The 24,724-nt window shown below is 37.0% G+C and overlaps 1 protein-coding gene across 6 annotated transcripts in view; it reads left to right on the top strand.

The window, feature by feature from the left end:
• Window positions 1–4,327: 4,327 nt before the first annotated feature.
• HHLA2 (HHLA2 member of B7 family) overlaps window positions 4,328–24,724 on the top strand; it is a 78,553-nt gene continuing 58,156 nt past the window's right edge. For 4 of the 6 annotated variants that reach the window (XM_077118468.1, XM_077118463.1, XM_077118470.1 and 1 more), the window contains exon 1: window positions 4,328–4,429. The gene's annotated coding sequence lies outside the window, so the exon portion shown is untranslated. Of the gene's footprint in view, window positions 4,435–24,724 lie in introns of all 6 variants that reach the window. The other 2 variants (XM_077118471.1, XM_077118467.1) reach the window with 1 other exon arrangement.

Raw genomic sequence — 24,724 nt, 5'->3', positions numbered from 1 at the left:
TCCTGAGGAATTAAGAACAATTATGGGACACCTTTCATTTTACCATTGTCTCAGCTGAGATGACTTCTTACTTTTTGTGCTGAAACATAAGTACTCTTTAATAATTTTATCAAGCTGTCAATCATATGGTTCAAGAATCATATGGGTAATCAGCCCATTGAATAGTAACAGATAAAATTTTGTAGATATCTCTATTTCATAGTCTAAGATGGAGATTCCTGGGCCATTCTATTTAGACTTTATTCCACAAATTTCCTAAAGAACACAATAAACTGAACCAGTTGCTCCACAGTAATGGTTGTCTCAGCCACCTATTTAAGATCCAGAAGCTGGGTCTTCATTTCTTTTCTCCATGTTTATAGCTTAACATACTACAACTCAATCTTTAATGACAAGCAATCACAGCTTGTTTATATTCATGCTGCCTAATTTCTGGTATCTGTCAAATATTGTAAAATGATCCCTGTTGGCTCTTAAATCAGAAGCATTATGGCTAACTGATCCGATAGTCTGCACAAACTGTGTAGCCCCTTTGGACTGTTATTCATACTTATATTTGTCTTTTACAAATCAAGAATATTTTGATATTCACCAGTTGTTTTTTATCCTCAGCTGGTACATGAAGCTGATAGCAATACTGAGCCTTCATCCAAGAGGTTTCCTTGACCTTTCTTCTCAAGCTCCTTATGGTACCAGAACCGAACAAATATGAATGACCACATTCCATCTTTATAAAATTCTTGAAAGGCCACCCCCCATTAATACATATATAATTACAATTGGCAACTATTGATATAATTGCTATTATAAATCTTAGAATAAAAAAACTGCATTATAAATTTGTTTTCTCTATTCAGGGAGTCTGTTTAAAATAAATCATCAAAAACATCTAAAATAAAAAAGAGACAAGAATCAAAAACTAACTTCTCATTAAGAAAACAGTATGTAAAGAAGACAGCCAGGGGCTATATAGAAGCATCATAGACTTAGAAAAATCACTGGGTAAATAGTTACTTCCAGCTCCCAAGTCATCTGTAGAAGGACAGCTCATGGGTTTCTATTCATATTTACATATGCATCCTTCTTAAACAATCACCACTTTAAATGTAATCATAATTTTCCCATTTTTAAGCACCTGACATGGGCAAGGCACATGGGACATAGAGGTTATATTTGATACTCAAATAAATATGACAGTCTTTGTCCTGCCTGTAATTGTAAATGGGGAAAAAATGTGTTGAATTTTAGGCCAGGTGATTAATACGATAGCAAAAAGAATGGATGAGAATATCGAAAAAATGTCTACAACTTGTTATCACTCCTGAGTCAGAACCTAAGACAAGCCTATCATGCAAATGATTAATTTTAGAAAGTAAACTCAGGAAATTGGGGACCCCGAGGGTAAGGGTGGAGTGGGGGTGAGATGTGGTACACAAGGAAAAAGGAAAATCTAATTCATAGTTGTATTGTTGAGCTGGTTATCACTGTGAGCAATTGGACTCAATCCTGGAGGAACTAAACCAGAGACCCAGCATAGGCAAGCAATCGGATCTCCAGTGGCTAAAATTAATGTTGCAGGGTGTTCATTTTCTCAGTAGGAAAACAGAGAAACCCTGGGACGAGAAACACAAAAGAAACAGTACAGTTGCCATGAGGTGCTGTCACATGCACCTGTGTATACCTGGAGGACACAGCAATGGCCAGAACAAAAAGGTGGGCTGAGGGATCTGAGCAGGGGATGGCAGGTGCCTAACACAATGTCCAATGATGCCACTTAATCATTAGGTTCATCACTTGTTCACTCTTAGCACCTATTTCTTCATCCTAGAAAAGGCAGGGAGATACCTAAGTAATCCTGTTTCCCAGAGTGATTGTTAAGGAAGTTGTAAAAGCACTTTGAACATAGTTGAGTCTGTCTAGACCTGAGACAAGTGGAAATACAAGGAAAGACAGGGGAAACAAGAGAACCAAGACAAGAAGAGAGACTTGTCTTGGGTTCTGATTCAGGAGTTACAACAAGTTGTAGACATTTTTTTTATATTCTCGTTCATTCTGTATTGCTGTAGCAACAATGGAACAGGAAGGAAGACATGCACAAATGATGATAAATGGTGATTTAGCATCTTGGAAGATAAATGTGTGGAGTTAATAGGTCATATTACTCACTAGCTGGGATATTAGATGTTTCTTGCTAGAAACACGTGCTGATCCAATTGACTTAGTAAATGCCCAATTATGAAGTCCAGGGTTACCTGGTGTGACTTTCAGACCAATTTAAGATCTTCTACATTTTAGTCATGTTTGTCCACCTCTAAGATTTAGAGTTCAAATTCACTTTTTTTCTATTGAAAGACTCCAGTTGGATTATTAATTTCAGCCTTATTGGATCGCTGAGGATTCACCCAGGAGCTACTTTCCCATCCTTAAGCTACAGGACAGTTATACTTTTATTTCTTCAGAACTCTTGCAAATTTAATAAGTGGTAAATGCCAGCATTAATTTAAATTCTCCTCTGAGCTTTAGTGTAAGTGCAACATGAATTTAATCAAGGTGAACCATATTCCATGCCATCTCTCCTCCAAACAACCTGAATGCATTATGGAGGAACTTTGCAAAGGAAAACCCCAAATTGGCATTTGAAGTGGGAATATATCTCAAAGTTTAACAACTAAGCCTCTGCATGCGGTAGTGACACAGGCTTCCCTAATATAGGGTCCTAATGGCTCCACCTACTTCTTTTTAGGTCCACCTGTGGAGAGGTAGTGACAAAAACATTCAAGGAAAAGGTAAATAACCTTAAAGTGTTGATCTGCACTTCAATGGTGGCTTAAGTTTTATAGTAACTTTCCCTGTGGCATAAACCTTAAAACAACCCTTTTCTCTTAGCCATTCATATTCTTAACAATCATAAATCTTAATTCTATATTTAACTTTGTCTTGAACCATCTCTGAATAACAAGTATCTTTATGTGTATATAGTATTTCATCTTAAAACTTCAAAAATCTTCAAAGAACACCTATTTCTATTTTGAGATTCTGTGCAAGTCTGTTCTCCCCATGTGTGTGCTTTAGGATCTCAGATATTTCCTTAAGCTAACATTAGAATGGCTGTGATGTACCAGTGGTCACATGGCTCTGGAGATGCAGAGGTGAAAGCTGGGATTGTCTGTATCTTTTAAGGTAGCCTCAGTTTGATCTTATTTCCTAATGGATTTTATTAAATAATGATGAAAGTTGGCATGAGTGACTTTGGGGATGCTGGGGGAGTGGGGGCACCTGATCCACCTTCCAGTAGGTAGTTGAAGGCCCTCAGCAGTTGACACCAGTGTAGAACCTTAGGTACAAATAGGATTTAAAAGAGAGCAAGGAAGAGCTGAGAAGAAGAGGGGAAGAGTTTCTCAAATGTACCCTTGTCTTTTCCCCTAAGAGTCTCAATGTGGTGGGAAGATAAGGTAGATATAAGGAGTAATTCACGAAGGCTAGGCCATATAATGGAAGGATTTTTGTGCCTTGTTGAGGCCTGAAAGATATCTTTTGATCCAGACTGAAGAGTCATGTTTGCTATCCTTATAAATTATCTTTTTGTTCGGTTTGTAACCTTTGATCCCATGTAGCTAAAAAGCGTATACTGACCACCTACTATATGTTACTATGTGGTAAGCACATTGCAGGTTGTTGAGGATGAAGAGATGAGTAAAGCATGCTCCCTATTTCTCTATCTCTCCCTCTTTCCCTCTGTGTGTGGTGGGGAGATTGAGAGGAGAGACACCCAATAATTGTAATAGTGATATGTGATGTGATAATATAAAGGAGAATCATGGCTAAGCTCTCCCTGCAGAGTTCAGGGAGTTCTTTACAGTGAAGGCTTTCCTCTGAAGTTTTTCAAGTTTAAGCTTGGGTGTTCTAGCAACCAGAACTGCAGAGAGAATTTAAGTGTCAATTAGGTATGACTTTATGTAGGGTTATGATTCTTTTTCTTAGAACTGTCAGCACCCACTGAAACAAGCTGTATGATTTTCTTTACCATTTTGCAGGGAACCAGAACTGCTCCGGACAGGCAAGTCATAGGGCAGGCCCAACCCAGTTAGTTGCCTGCCTCATACTGAGGTGCAGCTGGGCATGCATAGCCTGGAAACCAGAGAGCACTACCTCTATGGGTTTATATTTAGCAGCACTCTTATATGGTCTGAAACCAGGCATTCTGAATTCTGGACACTTCAGTTCCATTGACTCAGAACTGGGTGGGGTTTAGTGTGATGGAAGGTTGACATCACTGGGTACCTTTGGTCTATTGTAAATCAGTAATTAAACTTTACTCTCTGAAAGAGACTCAGACTGCCATTTGTCTCCTTCCCTCACATCTGAATTAAATCCTCATTTCTACGGACTGCTTTGTTTTTGACTAACCAGTATCGGCATGGACTTCTAGGTAAGGTAAAAAAAAATTTTCTAGGCTGTTTAAATTAGAACTTAAAATTGGACTTGAATAAATTAAATATGTATGTTTTTACTTGACTTTTTTCTATTGGGGAAAAAATTATGACTAGTCATTTAAACCGTTTCAGTGCAAATATGTGTAGTGTATATGTGCAAAAAAAATGCTTAAGTAAAGATTGTCTTGAAGGATAATGCTGAACTAGCTCAAATTTAAAAAATTACCAAATATGATAAAAATGCAAGAGGAAAGTCCTTGTGTACAGAGAAGAGAGTGGAGAGGAGATGAAGAATACTTATTTTGACAAGTATTGTGGAACACTTATCTTGGAGGAATATTCTTATAACTAAGAAAGAATTCAACAAGTTAAGGTTTAATTTCCATCAGACTTTGGATAATAGGGGGAAAATATTAAAAGTTTAAGATTTCTGTGGCTGGTACCTGACAAAGCAAATTTGAGTTTACCCATTTTCCAGAAACTTGTAGAAAATAATTTCTATCCAGAACAGTAAACTGGTCATCTCCACATTTATAAGCATATTTTAGTTAAAAGATTAAAAAAAGATGCACTAGTCAAGAATATCGTCTCCAGGCTTTAAAATAATCCTTTGTTCAAGTACAATTAACCAATTATATATTTTTCTCTGAGCCTTAGTTTTCTAATCTCTAAATAGGAAGACAGGACCTCCTAGGTTTGCTGTGAAGATTAAATGAAAATGTAGTAAAGTGCTTAGCAAGGTGCCTAGATGCAGAAAATGTTCAATCAATACTGGCTATGATCATTTCAGAATACAGCTGCACAACATAGGGAAATAATTTCTTCTATCATGACACCAAGTGCCCTCAGACTTTGGGGTTCCTTAAAGTCAATTAAAGTCCTTAGATGAAGACTTGGCCCACTCTCAGTGTGCGGCTCACCAGAATGTTCTGTCAGTTGACCAGCACTGAGGAAAGAACCAACTCCTGGATTTAGTTTTTCTCCAGACACTTGAGTAGACTACCGCTGTCTGAACATAATCAGTGATGAGATCCTGGCGGGCTCCACTCTGTTCTCACAGTAACATGACAATCTCTTCCGTGCCTAGAGCATGTGACTGTCCTCTCTCTGAGACTACATGGCAGTGCCTCAGTGTTGTTCTTCCTAGACTTTGATCTCAGATCTTATGGTCCATAATTATGTATCACTGCTTATCAGCCACCTACAGGTGAAACTACGAATCTCTGAAGAGATGAGACATTGAGATATAAGGTGGAGTTATGGAAATGTACATTATGGGTTAATTACCGTATTACTTTGTTTCAGGTAGGATGTCTTCTCCATGGCCAACTAAGCTCTGCCCTACACACCTCTTGAGAATTGGGGCCCTTTCTATCTAATTTGACTCAGATTAGAGGCATTGCAGAGAACAACTTCTTGCCTTCTTTCTGTCCACATCCTCTATTTGCCTTAACTGTAATCATTAGAATGTCCCGTCAATTATACAAAATCAATTTTAATAAGACTGACCATAGTCATGTTTCTATGTATGGGGTGATAAGTATTTGGCATCACTTCAAATTAGGGAGAGAAATGTTTCTTACAGAAAGTACCACTGTCTTATGCGAAGTTCAATATTTTACTGAACATTCTATTGCCAGTTAAATATTTAAAATTTTATTCTTTTTTTTTTATTAATTAAAAAAAGAATTAACAAAACAATTAGAAATCATTCCAATCTACATGTACAATCAGTAATTCTTAATAACATCACATAGTTGCATATTCATCATTTCTTAGTACATTTGCATCGATTTAGAAAAAGAAATAAAAAGACAACAGAATAAGAATTAGAACAATAATAGAAAGAAAAAAAACAAAAAAAACAAAAACAAAAAACCTATACCTCACATGCAGCTTCATTCAGTGTTTTAACATAATTGCATTACAATTGGGTAGTATTGTGCTGTCCATTTCTGAGTTTTTATATCCAGTCCCGTTGTACAGTCTGTATCCCTTCATCTCCAATTATCCCTTCTCTTTTTTTTTTTTTTTTAATTAACGGAAAAAAAGAAATTAACCCAACATTTAGAGATCATACCATTCTACACATGCAATCATTAATTCTTAACATCATCACATAGATGCATGATCATCATTTCTTAGTACATTTGCATTGGTTTAGAAGAACTAGCAACATAACCGAAAAAGATATAGAATGTTAATATAGAGAAAAAAATAAAAGTAATAATAGTAAAATCAAAACAAAACAACACAAAACAAAACAAAAACCTATAGCTCAGATGCAGCTTCATTCAGTGTTTTAACATGATTACTTTACAATTAGGTATTATTGTGCTGTCCATTTTTGAGTTTTTGTATCTAGTCCTGTTGCACAGTCTGTATCCCTTCAGCTTCAATTACCCATTGTCTTACCCTGTTTCTAACTCCTGCTGAACTCTGTTACCAATGACATATTCCAAGTTTATTCTCGAATGTCCGTTCACATCAGTGGGACCATACAGTATTTGTCCTTTAGTTTTTGGCTGGATTCACTCAGCATAATATTCTCTAGGTCCATCCATGTTATTACATGGTTCATAAGTTTATCTTGTCTTAAAGCTGCATAATATTCCATCGTATGTATATACCACAGTTTGTTTAGCCACTCTTCTGTTGATGGAGATTTTGGCTGTTTCCATCTCTTTGCAATTGTAAATAATGCTGCTATAAACATTGGTGTGCAAATGTCCGTTTGTGTCTTTGCCCTTAAGTCCTTTGAGTAGATACCTAGCAATGGTATTGCTGGGTCGTATGGCAATTCTATATTCAGCTTTTTGAGGAACCGCCAAACTGCCTTCCACAGTGGTTGCACCCTTTGACATTCCCACCAACAGTGGATAAGTGTGCCTCTTTCTCCGCATCCTCTCCAGCACTTGTCATTTTCTGTTTTGTTGATAATGGCCATTCTGGTGGGTGTGAGATGATATCTCATTGTGGTTTTGATTTGCATTTCTCTAATGGCCAGGGACATTGAGCATCTCTTCATGTGCCTCTTGGCCATCCGTATTTCCTCTTCTGAGAGGTGTCTGTTCAAGTCTTTTTCCCATTTTGTAATTGGGTTGGCTGTCTTTTTGTTGTTGAGATGAACAATCTCTTTATAAATTCTGGATACTAGACCTTTATCTGATATATCATTTCCAAATATTGTCTCCCATTGTGAAGGCTGTCTTTCTACTTTCTTGATGAAGTTCTTTGATGCACAAAAGTGTTTAATTTTGAGGAGTTCCCATTTATTTATTTCCTTCTTCAGTGCTCTTGCTTTAGGTTTAAGGTCCATAAAACCGCCTCCAGTTGTAAGATCCATAAGATATCTCCCAACATTTTCCTCTAACTGTTTTATGGTCTTAGACCTAATGTTTAGATCTTTGATCCATTTTGAGTTAACTTTTGTATAGGGTGTGAGAGATGGGTCTTCTTTCATTCTTTTGCATATGGATATCCAGTTCTCTAGGCACCATTTATTGAAGAGACTGCTCTGTCCCAGGTGAGTTGGCTTGACTGCCTTATCAAAGATCAAATGTCCATAGATGAGAGGGTCTATATCTGAGCACTCTATTCGATTCCATTGGTCGATATATCTATCTTTATGCCAATACCATGCTGTTTTGACCACTGTGGCTTCATAATATGCCTTAAAGTCAGGCAGCGCGAGACCTCCAGCTTCGTTTTTTTTCCTCAAGATGTTTTTAGCAATTCGGGGCACCCTGCCCTTCCAGATAAATTTGCTTATTGGTTTTTCTACTTCTGAAAAATAAGTTGTTGGGATTTTGATTGGTATTGCATTGAATCTGTAAATCAATTTAGGTAGGATTGACATCTTAACTATATTTAGTCTTCCAATCCATGAACACGGTATGCCCTTCCATCTGTTTAGGTCTTCTGTGATTTCTTTTAGCAGTTTTTTGTAGTTTTCTTTGTATAAGTCTTTTGTCTCTTTAGTTAAATTTATTCCTAGGTATTTTATTCTTTTAGTTGCAATTGTAAATGGGATTCGTTTCTTGATTTCCCCCTCAGCTTGTTCATTACTAGTGTATAGAAATGCTACAGATTTTTGAATGTTGATCTTGTAACCTGCTACTTTGCTGTACTCATTTATTAGCTCTAGTAGTTTTGTTGTGGATTTTTCCGGGTTTTCGACGTATAGTATCATATCGTCTGCAAACAGTGATAGTTTTACTTCTTCCTTTCCAATTTTGATGCCTTGTATTTCTTTTTCTTGTCTAATTGCTCTGGCTAGAACCTCCAACACAATGTTGAATAATAGTGGTGATAGTGGACATCCTTGTCTTGTTCCTGATCTTAGGGGGAAAGTTTTCAATTTTTCCCCATTGAGGATGATATTAGCTGTGGGTTTTTCATATATTCCCTCTATCATTTTAAGGAAGTTCCCTTGTATTCCTATCTTTTGAAGTGTTTTCAACAGGAAAGGATGTTGGATCTTGTCGAATGCCTTCTCTGCATCAATTGAGATGATCATGTGATTTTTCTGCTTTGATTTGTTGATATGGTGTATTACATTAATTGATTTTCTTATGTTGAACCATCCTTGCATACCTGGGATGAATCCTACTTGGTCATGATGTATAATTCTTTTAATGTGCTGTTGGATACGATTTGCTAGAATTTTATTGAGGATTTTTGCATCTGTATTCATTAGAGAGATTGGTCTGTAGTTTTCTTTTTTTGTAATATCTTTGCCTGGTTTTGGTATGAGGGTGATGTTGGCTTCATAGAATGAATTAGGTAGTTTTCCCTCCACTTCGATTTTTTTGAAGAGTTTGAAGAGAATTGGTACTAATTCTTTCTGGAACGTTTGGTAGAATTCACATGTGAAGCCATCTGGTCCTGGACTTTTCTTTTTAGGAAGCTTTTGAATGACTAATTCAATTTCTTTACTTGTGATTGGTTTGTTGAGGTCATCTATGTCTTCTTGAGTCAAAGTTGGTTGTTCATGTCTTTCCAGGAACCCGTCCATTTCCTCTAAATTGTTGTATTTATTAGCGTAAAGTTGTTCATAGTATCCTGTTATTACCTCCTTTATTTCTGTGAGGTCAGTAGTTATGTCTCCTCTTCCATTTCTGATCTTATTTATTTGCATCCTCTCTCTTCTTCTTTTTGTCAATCTTGCTAAGGGCCCATCAATCTTATTGATTTTCTCATAGAACCAACTTCTGGCCTTATTGATATTCTCTATTGTTTTCATGTTTTCAATTTCATTTATTTGTGCTCTAATCTTTGTTATTTCTTTCCTTTTTCTTGCTTTGGGGTTAGCTTGCTGTTCTTTCTCCAGTTCTTCCAAATGGATAGTTAATTCCTGAATTTTTGCCTTTTCTTCTTTTCTGATATAGGCATTTAGAGCAATAAATTTCCCTCTTAGCACTGCCTTTGCTGCGTCCCATAAGTTTTGATATGTTGTGTTTTCATTTTCATTCGCCTCGAGGTATTTGCTAATTTCCCTTGCAATTTCTTCTTTGACCCAGTCGTTGTTTAGGAGTGTGTTGTTGAGCCTCCACGTATTTGTGAATTTTCTGGCACTCTGCCTATTATTGATTTCCAACATCATTCCTTTATGGTCCGAGAAAGTGTTGTGTAAGATTTCAATCTTTTTAAATTTGTTAAGACTTGCTTTGTGACCCAGCATATGGTCTATCTTTGAGAATGATCCATGAGCACTTGAGAAAAAGGTGTATCCTGCTGTTGTGGGATGTAATGTCCTATAAATGTCTATTAAGTCTAGTTCATTTATAGTAATATTCAGATTCTCTATTTCTTTGTTGATCCTCTGTCTAGATGTTCTGTCCCTTGATGAGAGTGGTGAGTTGAAGTCTCCAACTATTATGGTATATGAGTCTATTTCCCTTTTCAATGTTTGCAGTATATTCCTCACGTATTTTGGGGCATTCTGATTCGGTGCATAAATATTTATGATTGTTATGTCTTCTTGTTTAATTGTTCCTTTTATTAGTATATAGTGTCCTTCTTTGTCTCTTTTAACTGTTTTACATTTGAAGTCTTTTGTTGGATATTAGTATAGACACTCCTGCTCTTTTCTGGTTGTTATTTGCATGAAATATCTTTTCCCAACCTTTCACTTTCAACCTATGTTTATCTTTGGGTCTAAGATGTGTTTCCTGTAGACAGCATATAGAAGGATCCTGTTTTTTAATCCATTCTGCCAATCTATGTCTTTTGATTGGGGAATTCAGTCCATTGACATTTAGTGTTATTACTGTTTGGATAATATTTTCCTCTAACATTTTGCCTTTTGTATTATATATATCATATCTGATTTTCCTTCTTTCTACACTCTTTTCCATATCTCTCTCTTCTGTCTTTTTGTATCTGACTCTAGTGCTCCCTTTAGTATTTCTTGCAGAGCTGGTCTCTTGGTCACAAATTCTTTCAGTGACTTTTTGTCTGAGAATGTTTTAATTTCTCCCTCATTTTTGAAGGATAATTTTGCTGGATATAGGAGTCTTGGTTGGCAGTTTTTCTCTTTTAGTATTTTAAATATATCATCCCACTGTCTTCTAGCTTCCATGGTTTCTGCTGAGAAATCTACACAAAATCTTATTGGGTTTCCCTTGTATGTAATGGATTGTTTTTCTCTTGCTGCTTTCAAGATCTTCTCTTTCTCTTTGACCTCTGACATTCTAACTAGTAAGTGTCTTGGAGAACGCCTATTTGGGTCTAATCTCTTTGGGGTGCGCTGCACTTCTTGGATCTGTAATTTTAGGTCTTTCATAAGAGTTGGGAAATTTTCAGTGATAATTTCTTCCATTAGTTTTTCTCCTCCTTTTCCCTTCTCTTCTCCTTCTGGGACACCCACAACACGTATATTTGTGTGGTTCATATTGTCCTTGAGTTCCCTGATACCCTGTTCAAATTTTTCCATTCTTTTCCCTATAGTTTCTGTTTCTTTTTGGAATTCAGATGTTCCATCCTCCAAATCACTAATTCTATCTTCTGTCTCTTTAAATCTATCATTGTAGCTATCCATTATTTTTTCTATGTTTGCTACTTTATCCTTCACTTCCATAAGTTCTGCGATTTGTTTTTTCAGTTTTTCTATTTCTTCTTTATGTTCAGCCCATGTCCTCTTCATGTCCTCCCTCAATTTATCGATTTCATTTTTGAAGAGGTTTTCCATTTCTGTTCGTATATTCAGCATTAGTTGTCTCAGCTCTTGTGTCTCATTTGAGCTATTGGTTTGTTCCTTTGACTGAGCCATATTCTCAATCTTTTGAGCGTGGACAGTTATCTTCTGCTGCTGGCGTCTGGGCATTTATTCAGATTTCTCTTGGTGTTGGACCCAGCAAGGTTGTAATATTTTTCTGTGAAATCTCTGGGTTCTGTTTTTCTTATCCTGCCCAGTAGGTGGCGCTCATGGCACCCGTTTGTCTGCGGGTCCCACCAGTAAAAGGTGCTGTGGGACCTTAAACTTTGGAAAACTCTCGCCGTCTTGGGGGTTCGCTAGCCGAAACGGCTTGAGCCGGCCCGGGGTCCGAACGCAGGGAGGGTTGCTGGTCGCCGCAGCCAGGGAAAGAGCCCGTCCGAATTTCCTAGTCGGCCCTGGGCAACAAGCGTGGCAGGAGGGCGCCAGCGGCAGCAGCCCGCCCGGGAGAGTGCACGTTCCCCGGGGGTCACGGGTTTGGAAGGGGCCTCCCCCACCCGTCACCGTTCTCCGTGGCCTGGGGGTTTCCGATCCAATTCTCTCAGTTGGTCCGGGGGCTGTGCGTGGTGTGGGCGCCAGCCGCCTTGGTTTCAGGGGACCGCGTCTCCAATTCTCCCAGCCGGCCCGGGAAGGGGGAAGGGAGTAACTCCGGCCGCTTGCCACCCCGCCCGGTAAGGCCCGCCCGCCTCGGCGATCTCACCCGAGCTGCTTCTCTCAGCCAGCCAGCCGTTCCAGGATGGGGTACGCTGTCTTTTTTATCTCTGTTGTGGCTTTGGGCGCTTTCTGTATCGTTTCTACTCCCCTAGTAGGTGTCCTGGAGAAGAAACTAAGATCCGCGCGTCTTACTAAGCCGCCATCTTCCAGGAAGTCCTCTAAAATTTTATTCATTTGAGGAGAATATTTTAGGCACATTTTTTTCTTTAAAACCCATTATAGTTAAACTGAGATCTCCTCTCCATGTTCTTAGTCCACCCAAACTCCATCACTGTATTTAAAGAATTTTTAAAAATAATTAACCATATTAACCATATTTAACAGTATTCTTTGAACTGTTTTATCTCGGCATCTACTCTGTAAAGAATTTGTTATAACCTCTTTTAAAAGTTGAACTGTATTGTTTCAAAAATCATTTAATGATTTTTTCCCGCTTATTATATAAGCAAACTTTACCAAACTTTTGATGATATCATTGCAAAATTCCCCTCAAGCTATGTTTCTAAGTAACTTAACACACAAGTTAAAATATTTAGCAAAACTGTCTCATTTGTTATAAAAAATGTATAAATGCAAATTAAAAAGATAAAGATGTCCATTTTTATTAGCAAAAAATATAAAATACTTAATGCTGGTGGTCTTGTGGTATAACATATACTTACAGACTCTGGCTAGTGGCAGTGTATATTACAAATCCTGTTTTGAAAGCAAGAGGTATAGAGCTTGTATAGTTCTCAAGTTGATTTAGAGCTTGTATAGTTCTCAAGTTGATTTCAAATTCATAAAATGATAAGATACAGTGCATAAAAGACCTGCTTCCAGACATAGTTGACTACTGGAAAGATCATCTTCAGGTGGGTATACTGGAATAGAGTTCTAAGGGCTAAGATACTAGGCTGTTAATTTTTTCCCTTGAGATATTATTTGCCTGTTGAATATTTACACTAAAAAAAAAAAGAATATTTTTTATTTCTGAGACTTTAGCTCATTTCTGACCATAGGCAAACAGTCTTTTGCAACTTCTAAAACTCCATATGTGGGGGAATTGTTGGCAAAGAGACTTGAGTTTTGAGCTCCAAGTCTTTCATAAAAGTTACAGCTTATTTTATATATACTATATGCCAGGCATTGTTCTAAATACTTTTATATATATTAATTTATGTAATCCTCCAAACAACTCCCAGAGGTTTTAGTCCTTTCTCTTTACAATGACACCAAGCTAAGCAAAGATCAGAGCCAGGGTCTGGGCCAAGGAAGTTGATTCCTCTTTGGTCTAACTCAACAAGACGATTATGGTATGCTTATATCCTTTCTGCCCAGATGCTGCAAAGGCTGCCTGTGTGACTCCAGAAAATTAGCAGCTAAATTTTATCATTAACAATGTGGACTATATTTAAAGGTAGCCAATGGGAAACAGCTTTGAAAAATTTGAGAGACTTCACAATTACACCTGAAAAGCAAGCTCTTTCTTACAATCTTGTGTTGTTTAATCTGGTCCTAGAAATTGTAGCTCCTCACGCCATATGGACCTTCAATTCAAACTTGGCTTTTCTTTGTTCTATCGCTTTCTGATGAAGACCATTTCTCAGGTAGAAAATACAAGGAAAATAATAAATCTACTTTCTGTTAATTGTTAAACATAGGCTAAATAATAGGGCCCACTCTTCCTCCAGTACAAGCTCCAAACTTAACCCTTCTTGTCAGCCTTAACTCAGATGGAAATTTGTCTTTTCTCTTATTTTAATGCTAGTCTGCCTGTGGATAGGATATATTACAGATAATCCAGGGGAACAGAAATGGACTGTGCTTAATTTGAAGACTGCTGGCATGTGCACTGCACCACCAGGAGCGGTGAACATCAGCAGTGTGAACACTCATCTTCCAACCTGTCCAGCAAGGATATTAATCTATGTGTAAGCTCTTGTAGAGCACAGGCTTTGGACTGTATCCACATCCTCTAGACTGTTCTTGGTGAACAGCAGTCAATCCTGGAAAAGCATAGCTTCCCTTGGACACTGGTAGTTCATGAGACTTCTCTAAAATTCCCTTAAATTATACATTCCTAGCTAAATAGAAAGCTCAACTCTTCTGAACTATAAACCAATTTTTTTTTCAGGGAATTTTCACCTATTTTGTTTAGGTTTTCATTTTTTCCAAATTCCAACAAAAAGCTAAATACAACTGGAAACTGGTAAGCACGAGTTTTACACTGAAGGGGTAGGATTATGCAGATTTATTCCAATAAAAATGTGCAACCTATAAGCAAAGCTTTTCTTCATTTAAAAGCGAAAAAGACAACTATACACTAATCTTTACTTACATTCATTGTACAAAATGAGTTCTGTTTTTAGAACTGTCACTTTTTTTACAACTGAAGTTTCCAACTTTTAAAAAATATACTTTTATTGTGATATATATTCGACATACCATGTAATCATCCAATTTTTTTACAATTAGTGGTTCACAGTATCATCATGTAGTTGTGCATTTGTCATCACAATAGATTTTTGAGCATTTTCATTACTCCAAAAAAAAGAATAAAAGTAAAAAATGAAAGTTAAAAAAGAAAACACCTAAAACATCCCTTACTCTCTCTTTCCCCTATTACTTATTTATTTTTGTCTTTTCTTACTTTGTCCATACACTGGATAAAGGAGTGTCAATCACAAGGTTTTCACAATCATACAGTTACACTTTAAAAGCTCTATGGTTATTCTATCATCTTCAGGAGTCAAGGCTATTGGATTATAGTTCAACAGTTTCAGGTATTTCTCTCTAGCTACTCCAATATCCCCAAAACTGAAAAAGGATATCTGTATACCACATAAGAATAACTTCCAGAATGACTTCTTGACTCTATTTGAAATCTCTCAGCCACTGAAAGTTAATTTTGAGACCCCAACTTGTGTAATTTTTCCTATTCTAAAAACACTTATACATTTTTCTTTAGGATGGTGTACAGACTAGAATTTCTGTACAGTTCACTATATATTTTTCTTCTTAATAAAATCTTCCTCTTCAAAAACCAAACATCAAACAAAGGAAAATCTACCTATCATGATTTCTGTAGGTATGAATGCATCCATTTTTTTCTTTTTTTGTTGTTGTTTCTTTCTTTTATTTTTATTTATTTTTATTTTTGAATGCATCAGTTTTATAGCTGCTTTCACAACTTCAGAATCCAGATCTGCTTTAATGTATATAATCCTATATAATCCTATCTACAGGCAGCAGAATACCCTTTAATTACAGCAACGTGGGAAAGAGATCTGGAAAAAGATATATATGAGTACCAGGAAACAAACATGGCCCAATAAAAAACTGAGGCAAGAATGCTTACAATGAAATGCTTTTTTTTACATTTAAGATTTCTTTCCCAGGTGAACTGTAAACCTATTTGTTTATTACTCTTTTATACCTTTGACTTGAGTAAAGTTTTCGTGCTTCTTTGGGAGATGGGTCTCATTTATTCATTACATCAGTATATCCTATTCAGAGACATTGTATACATCATCTATTATATATTGGCTGTAATAAATTACTCCAAAATGCAGCAACTTGAAACAAACACTTAGCTTGTGGTTTCTGTGAATCACATATCCAGACACAACTTAGTGGGTGCCTTGGGCACAAGAGGTTGCAATCAAGGTGTTGGTTAGAGCTGTGGTGTCATTTGCAGACTCAGCTGAGAGACGATCTCCTTCTAAGTTCACACATGTGTTCGGGTATTGAACTCGGGGCCTTTGTTTCTTGCTGACTGTGGGTGAGAGCCCTCTCTCAGTCCCGTGGTATGTGAGCCACTCTATAGGGCAGCTCACAGCAATGGAATTTGTCTTCCCTCGTGCAAGAGGGAGAATGAGCACCTCATGTGGAAGTAAGCCTTTTTGCAGCCTAATCCAGGAAGCTTTGTGAAGACATAGCATTTGTTTTGGCTTTGACAGAATGTAAACGATTTGGAAGGTGGGTGCTTATGGGAAGGGCATACTAGGTGGCGGAGGAAGCATGAGCTAAACACAGGGACAGTCAAGGGACAGTGAAGGACTCTGACCATGATCCTGGGGTACATGAAGAAGGGGTTGAAGGGCAGATACTTCAGAAAGATAGCCTGTGACTAGATTGTAGGAATCTTAAATTTTAATTTGAGGAGCTGTATACTATGGGTAATTGAAGCCATTGGATATTTGAGGAGGCTAATCTGGACAGCCTTCTCTCATGACGTGTAGCATCGGGGTAATAGCAGGTGCTTTTTAGTTTAGCCTGCTATTTACTATGAAAATACGAAATTAGAATTACTTAGTTCCTTATTCCTTTATCTGATATTTACAACAACCCATTATAATACATCCATTCTCTAGATGGGTAGACTATGGTATGTTTATGACATACTTAACACTCTTCCTGATACATCATCAACACTTAATAATTAAGTGAATCACAGGAGAACTTCTTGTTCATGTAGGTATACGGGGTCTTTCTTATGACTTAAGCCATTTTTGTGGAAAGCAAAAATACAAGAGTGATTTGTAAGATCAGTTTTGTTGTTGACTCTATTTGATGTGTCTAAGTCTAAGTGTTTACCTTAGCAGATTAGAGTGTCCAGAAACCATGTCATCTAAGATGTGTGATTGAAATGGTCATACCTAGATGTGCCTAACAGATTATTACCTTCTCAGCCTCTTGGAGATGTGAAGAGCATGAAGTAGAAGGTGGATGGGCTTTGGGCTGGGATGTAGTTTCATTGTTTAAGTATCTTTGTGACTTTGCACATCTTACTTTGTGAACCTCCAATTTCTCATTTTAAATAGGATCAAATAGAGACTTAAAAGAGCCTTCTCTATGAAGATGTATCTTTGAAAAGATGTTAAATGGAGACTATTATAGCTCATAACTAACTACCAGCCTTTTAACTCCTTGTCTTTTTAAGGCTTCTATCTAGAAGTGTTCTAATTGAGGAGTTTTTTTTTTTCTTTTTCTTTTTCTTGGTATGTATGCCATTAGCATTGCCAACTAGAGAAGAGTGGAGTTTCTGAGAAGGGCAAATATCCCCTACTCTTGCATAGATTTTTCTAAAGAGAGAAAATGATCTGTACTTGATAAGTTTTTATAAATCGTATTTTGAATTCTGCCTCCTTAGAATCTTATTTCTCCTACATTTAAGGCAGTAAGATAACTCAGCTTTCACCTTCCTCCCCAAACTAAATTGGTAATCTTTCTTAACGCCAAGATTACTTATTACTCCAAACTTGCTCTTATTTAAATTTAAAAATACTTATCTCTTCAGTTTAGAATGACAGCTATCAGAAACATACTTCTACTCTGTAGTCCAGTTCAAAATCATTTTCTGGGGTAGATGGCTATGATGCGGCCTTTGATATATATAGAACATGTAAAATATTGTCTGCTCTACTAGAGTAGGAACCTGGGTAGAAAAATATGAAGGCTTGGGTGAAGGAATAAAGATGGACTTGACCTCTGAAACTAGATCTACGTTGGCCAACTGTATAGAGTATAGGGAATAGACTCTTCCCTGTGTGTGTCACTAAGGCATGTGGACTATTGAAATGAGCACACAGATGGATGGCTTCTATAGTGGTCCTTCAAAGGAGATGTTGAGAGCTTCTTCCTTTAAGCAGGGAGTTCTGAGAATTCTTGTTTCATTCCATTTGAACATAGGAATGCTTTTCTGGGGATTGCTTCAAGGTGAACCAGAAGGAACCCTTGTCCCACCCAGTACTTCACTGAATCCTTCCCCATGTTCCCCAGTAATAGTGGGTCCTGACACAATGTGCAAATCTTGAGGGCCATAAGAATACTGACCTTTGATCATGATCTAGTTTTCTAGCCACAGAATGATGACTTACACTTAACATGTAATAGATAGTCTTTTTTTTTTTTTCATTGATTTTAGTCAGATGCATGTTGTACAATTTGGGAATACTGAGTATGGAAATGAGACTGGCCTTCCTCCCTTTTTGACCTCAGGTTCAAGTAGCCCATTGAAGTACACAAAGTTATATGTAAAAGCTCTGAGCGAAGCCTTCTTACACTGCCTCAAATCTCCATGAAAGCTGACACTTCATGCTGGGAACAAGATGCTTAGATTTGCTTCTCACACGCATCCTTTCTCACGTTCTGCACTGATTCTCCCCTGACTCAGACTCCGACTTCTCCTGCTCCTCTCAAACCTCATCTGGGGAACCAATTTCTCATGTAATGCAAAGCCTTGCTTCTTTGGAGGTTGGTCCGTATTTATTCTAGAATGAACACTGCCTGGCTCAAGTCCATTAGCCTATCTCCTCCCCTTGAACCAGAGTGATGAGTGAATGGAACATAACCAAGGTCTACCAAATGGCATACAAACATCCAAGTTTGGACATGTTCTTGGTCTTGGTCTACATTAAGGTGGGTGTGGACCCAATGTAATGAGGATCTCTTGTGGTGTTACTTCAGTTAAACTTTGGCCCAATTAAATCAGGTTGGACTTTAATCCAGGTTAATGAAATTCTTTATAGGTGCAATGAAATTCAACAGGGAAAAAGCCACAGGGAGATGTCAGCATTCTACAGAACCCAGAGAAGAAAGGAGAAGTTGCCACCATGTGCATTGCTATGTGACAGAAAAGCCAAGGATCAAGAATTGCTGGTTGCCAGCCTCACAACACCACAGACTTTAGGGAGAAAACATCACCTCACTGATGCCTTGATTTTAGACTTCTCCTAGCCTCAAACCATGATGCAATAAATTTCCGTAATTGAAGCCAACCCATCGTAAGACATTTGTTTTAGCAGTGGGAAACCAAGAGACAGGGGCTTCTGGGAAACAAATTTCTCCCCACAGCAAGAGGTGCTGGCAAAACCCTTGTTCTGTCTGGGTTTGAAGTGTGGATGTGGAACTGCTGCAGACACTTTATTGTCACTAGGGGAGACAGATTGTGTATGGAGCAAACATAGAGAAGGCAAAGCAGAAACATGGGATCTGATGATTATAAAATCCTGGATTAAGTTTTTGCCTGACGATCTCAGAATCCTGTTATGTGACTCAGAATACTTTCTTTGTTTAGGCCAGTTTGGTCCAGGATTTTTTTTTTGTTATTACTTGCAACAGAATTTTAAATTCTCAAGTACTTAAAGAATCCTATCATATTTATCTAAATGTATCTTAATCTTGGGATCCATAGTAATTATAAGTGACTAATTACATTAATATTCAGGTTTAGCTTTTAACATAGCTGAAATAGTTCATATCATTTATGATTAAATAAAATAAGATTTTTTCTTTTTCACATTGGAAAGAAAGGAGGATTATACAACCACAAATGTCTCTTCTAATTTATATCATCTGATTCTGGAGTTTGTTTATAATTTGAATGTGTAGAGACAACGCTTCCAGATCAATTTTCCCCTTAGGACTTGACCTTCTATTTTATGTGCAGTAGCAACTTTATATCCTGAAGTGTGCTTCACAGATTATGTCTCTTTTTTTTGTATATTTTTGTGCTTTTACTGTTTGAAGGGCTTTTTATTACTTCTCCTTGCCATCCTTTTGTCTTGCCTGTGAATTCCAGAGACATGAATGCAGAAATCGAGATGGAATTCCAAGTACACCACTCTTATTTATTCATTTCCTTTTCTGATATTTGTAAACAAATCTGTTTTTTTTTCCTCCTGAGGCATTTGCTTTCTTCTAGTTATCTTCTTACTATTCTTTTCTTAGTGTACCTCCTAATCAACTCAAAATTCTTTCCCTATATTTTCCTTCAACAATTTGGAGTATGCTGTATTCCCCTCCCCTACTCCCAATTATTTAGATTTGTCTTGTTTCCTACTTCCTTGTTACTTCTTAGGCTTATGAGATACTACATTGTCTCCCTTTCCCTTTTAATCTGAATTTTTGAGGGTAGTCTTTAAGATCATCTTGCTGCCTCTTTGTCTCTTCTTGGAAACCAACAGGGCATTTTATTTCCCATTTCTCTCTGTCTTCTTTATTCTATCCTATCCTTCCATTATCTTTTCTCCTGTGCTTCCAAATTGGTTTAATCTGAACGACTCTCATTTGCTGAGCACCTCCTATGAGCTCAGTGGGGGTTGTGTTGTTTGTGCACTGTGAAGGTAAAGCTAATTTAACACACATGGGTGAATCAGGGTATTGGGTTGGTGTTCTTATTTTGAGAAAAACACAAAGAAGTGTTATAGGTTTAGGAAATAAGGTTAGTAGGATCTGTTATTTGAGTTCTGTGTTGCTATTTATATTCAGTATCTAATTCATGCAAGAATGTATACTTACCAGTTACACAAATCTCATTCTTCTAGTTGGGAAATAAAATTTTAATATAAAGATTTAACAATCTGACCTTTTACTTTATGGTATAGAAATGAAGTGGTAAGAAAGAAGTACATTGTTTTATTTTTTGTTTCACTGTATGAGAAGGATTAATTAGTTACTAGATAACAGATCAGAAACAGTAAGTACCATAGTAACTGGAAACTTGTAAATATTTTACTACTTAGGGCTCCACCTGTGTCCATGTACTTTCCTGGTGGTATACTGAGACAGATATTGTCTTGTCTATTTAATATCCACTTCCCCCTCTTTCTTTCCTGCTAGTTGATTTTGACACTCTCAGGAATTCAGTTCTGCTCAAGGTAAGTAATATAACTTTGTAATTAATTCTTCAGGTTTTTCCCTCTTCCCTATTCAAGTTGGCAGCCAGTTTCTTAGTATTTCCTTGCCAAAACGGCTTTTCTAAGTTTGAAAGTGGATGCTACTTTGGGATTGACTTTTCCTTAATTTTTACCGTTTTTTTTTTTTTCAGGTAAAATTACTACTTTCTCCCTTTTAATTGATGTTCAATAGCCTAACTAGGCTGTGTCTTGGTCCTCACTGTTCTCTATCGACTTTTCCTGGAATATGGGGTGTTCTTTTGACCAACAGATTGAATTTTGTCGCACTTCAGGGAAATTTTCTTCTTTTATATCTTCGTATCAACTGCTCCATTTGGTAGGTTCTTAATTTCAGGGCCCAATACCAATTACCCTTATAGTGTACCATTTTTGTTCTATAACTTAATTTCATCTGGTTTCATTTATCTCTTTATCTGAATTCACCAGGATATCTCAAATCTTGTTCTACCATGATAATCTGGCTTTCAGGGGTTTCTTTTCCGAACTTTGATAGCACTATATTTTTATAAATTCTCTCTTGAAATTTAGAGCCATGTTTTGTTTCCTTAGATCTGTAATCTACAGTTCATTTAATTCTTGCTAGCATGTTTTTAAAATGTCTTTTATTGTACATGTAATCTGGGGATTACTTTCTGAAGGGTGTAGACCTGAAATAACTAAAGGCTTTCTTTCTCTTCTGTGAGCTGTTTTATTTTAGGTTGTGCTAGGTTTTTTATATCATTCGCACGTTATTCCTGCACACACATGCCATTTTTGGCTACAGTATATTTTGCACATTTTACTGTGCCATTTATTCTGCTTAGTCAGTGGCCAAATAGTCAGATTTTATGACATGGTATGGTTCAATTTTTCTCTTTTCTTTCTTTCTCTGCTTTATTCGGGGGCAGTTTCTTCTGAAACACTAATAATTTCTTCCTTATCTGTATTCATTACACTACTTATCTCATCTATTTGGTTTTGATCTTTACTGAATGTATTTTTACTAACTGGTATTTCTTTAGTATGATTTCCTTTAGTGTTTAATATTGTTAATATTTCCCTCATTTATTTAAGTAGATTTATTACACTTACTTCAGATTATTGTTCAATCTTTTTTTTTTTTTTTTTTTTTTACATGGGCAGGCACCAGGAATCGAACCTGAGTTCTCGGGCATGGCAGGCAAGCACTCTTACCTACTGAGCCACCGTGGCCTGCCCTGCTCAGTCTTTCTTAATATTCCTGTTTGTGATGTTAGAATCTGATTTTTCTTTGAGGTAGTTGGACTCCTTGGCTTTTATGTTACTTTGACTTGTGAGCACATTTTCCACAAAGGGTGTGGTCTGTCATCCTTCTGCATGACAGTTTCCTTATTTATCTAACATGCCTTAGGTCAAATGTGGTCTTCAGACTTCTTCAAAATGCCATGGTGGAATAGAGTAATGATTCTCCTCTCCTTCATTACCCAAATTTGTATTCCCATATCACTTCTATTTTCCGAGATTTGAGCAAATATATTTTTCTGCATGGAAAGTCTAAGCTATGTCTTTACCCATTTTTTCCCAAATTATTTATAGGAAAAGTAAGTATTATATGGATAAAAAAACAGTTATACATTCTATAAATTGCCTTCATAGTAAAAATATCTGAAGTATGCTAAATTCAGCAAAAATGTCTGCTAATACACTTGCTATTTTCATCAGTCATATTCTGTTCCCCTCTTATTTGTTAGAAAAAAATCAGCTGGCTTAATTGTTAATTAAAAAAAAGATTCTTGGCAAGTCAGAGTAATTCATTTGGTTTATCAACAGAAATTTTATAGTACAATGGTCTGAATTCTAATTCTCAAAACTGTTAGTTATTGAAAATGACCTGCATCCCACTTCCATACTGGCAGTGAGAGTGAATTTGCTTGTTTGTTATCCTTACAGATTTGATTTATCATCTGAGCGATATAAAACTAGATTCACTTGTGGTATATCTCAAAGCTGATTTGAAAGTCTGAGAAAGACCCAATTTGGATTTGGGAAATATCTCAGTTCTTAGCATATTGTGTTATAAATATTTGAATCTGTGTCATTTGCCTCGATATACAAGTTCCTTAAGGGTAGAAATTTTTCTTAATGCAAGTTTAACAGGAATAATGTCATTATATTAAACAAATGAAATTTTAGCAACTGTGTGCTAACATACTGACACAAAAATACTATTTCTTGCATAAGCTTTTATCATTCAGCAAAATCCGCACAAGTCTATAGATTTGGTAGAGGGTTATATCTCATAGATATAATCCAGGTTGTTTTAAAGCAATATAGACTTGAGAACACAGAATTATATTGTTTACTTTTTCACATTTTACCAATTGGAAATGGATGTGCTTGTCAGTATGTAGCATATGTACTTTGGAAATTGTTCTGCTCATAGCAAACCTATGTTTATTTTTTCCAGCTTTTTTATTCACAAGTCAGAGAACAATATCTGGTAGGTTTGTCTTTCTGTGTTTCCTAATAAGCCTATTACTATCACTTTGGTTGGAGCAGCCATTGCCTAAATTGTCTCTCGAGTAGTACTTAAGTACTGACACAAATTGACATAATAATTAAATATACATATAAACACCCCAACAAAATTTGACCGTATGGTTAAATGCTTGATTATGTTATTTAGTGCATGGTGAAACATTTAAAGTGATGGCCACCATTTTGAAAATATCAAGTTACTCTCCACTAGGGCAGTATTATTTACCTCTACATATAAAGGAAAAAAAATGGAAAACCAGTCAAAGGAGGTCCTGTCAAGTTGACTTGAACCAGAGCTATGAAAAGAATGGAACTCAAATCTTGATATTATCTTTAAGATCCAACTCTCCCATCTCTTTGCCTGGATAACCCAAATTACTAATGTAGACATGGAAACTGAAGTCTAGCAACTCCCTCCCATTAACCCCCTGTTCTAGTTTGCTAGCTGCCAGAATGCAACACACCAAAGATGTATTGGCTTTTAATAAAAGGGGATTTATTTTGTTAGTTCTTCAGAGGAAATGCAGCTAACTTTCATCTGAGGGTCTTTCTTACGTGGGAAGGCTCAGGGTAATCTCTGCTGGCCTTCTCTCCAGGCCTCTGGGTTCCAACAACTTTCCCCGGGGTGATTTCTTTCTGCATCTCCAAAGGCCTGGGCTGAGCTGGGAGTGCTGAGATGAGGTATGCTGAGCTACTTGGGCTGTGCTATGTTGCTCTCTCTCATTTAAGCACCAGCCAATTAAGTCAAACATCATTCATTGCAGCAGGAACTCCTCCTAGTCGACTGCAGATGTAAATCAGCAACAGATGAGGTTCACATGCCATTGGCTTATGTCCACAACAACAGAACGAAGTGCCTTCACCTGGCCAAGTTGACAACTGAATCTAACTACCACACCCCCTTTGCAGGGTTGATGTTTTCATGAGAGGCTCTCCATTTTCTCTCTAGCCCCTAACTAAATCCTCCTTGTTTTGTAAGGCACTGTTCAATGATTATCACTGAGGGATGTGAATGGCTTCCCAGAGGACATGTGGCTTTCTCTTAAGGATCCATTGTCTTACTACATCCCATGTAATCATACATACCTTTACTTCTGCTCAACTGAACTGCATGGGACAGAGATTGATTTTTATCTTTATGCCCACAACACCTGGCAAGTTAGCAACCAAAATATTGTACTAAT

The sequence above is a fragment of the Tamandua tetradactyla genome, chromosome 10, assembly GCF_023851605.1.
Source record: "Tamandua tetradactyla isolate mTamTet1 chromosome 10, mTamTet1.pri, whole genome shotgun sequence".
NCBI lineage: Eukaryota > Metazoa > Chordata > Mammalia > Pilosa > Myrmecophagidae > Tamandua > Tamandua tetradactyla.
Note: the sequence above shows the minus strand (reverse complement) of the source record. Positions and strands in the feature narration are given on the sequence as shown.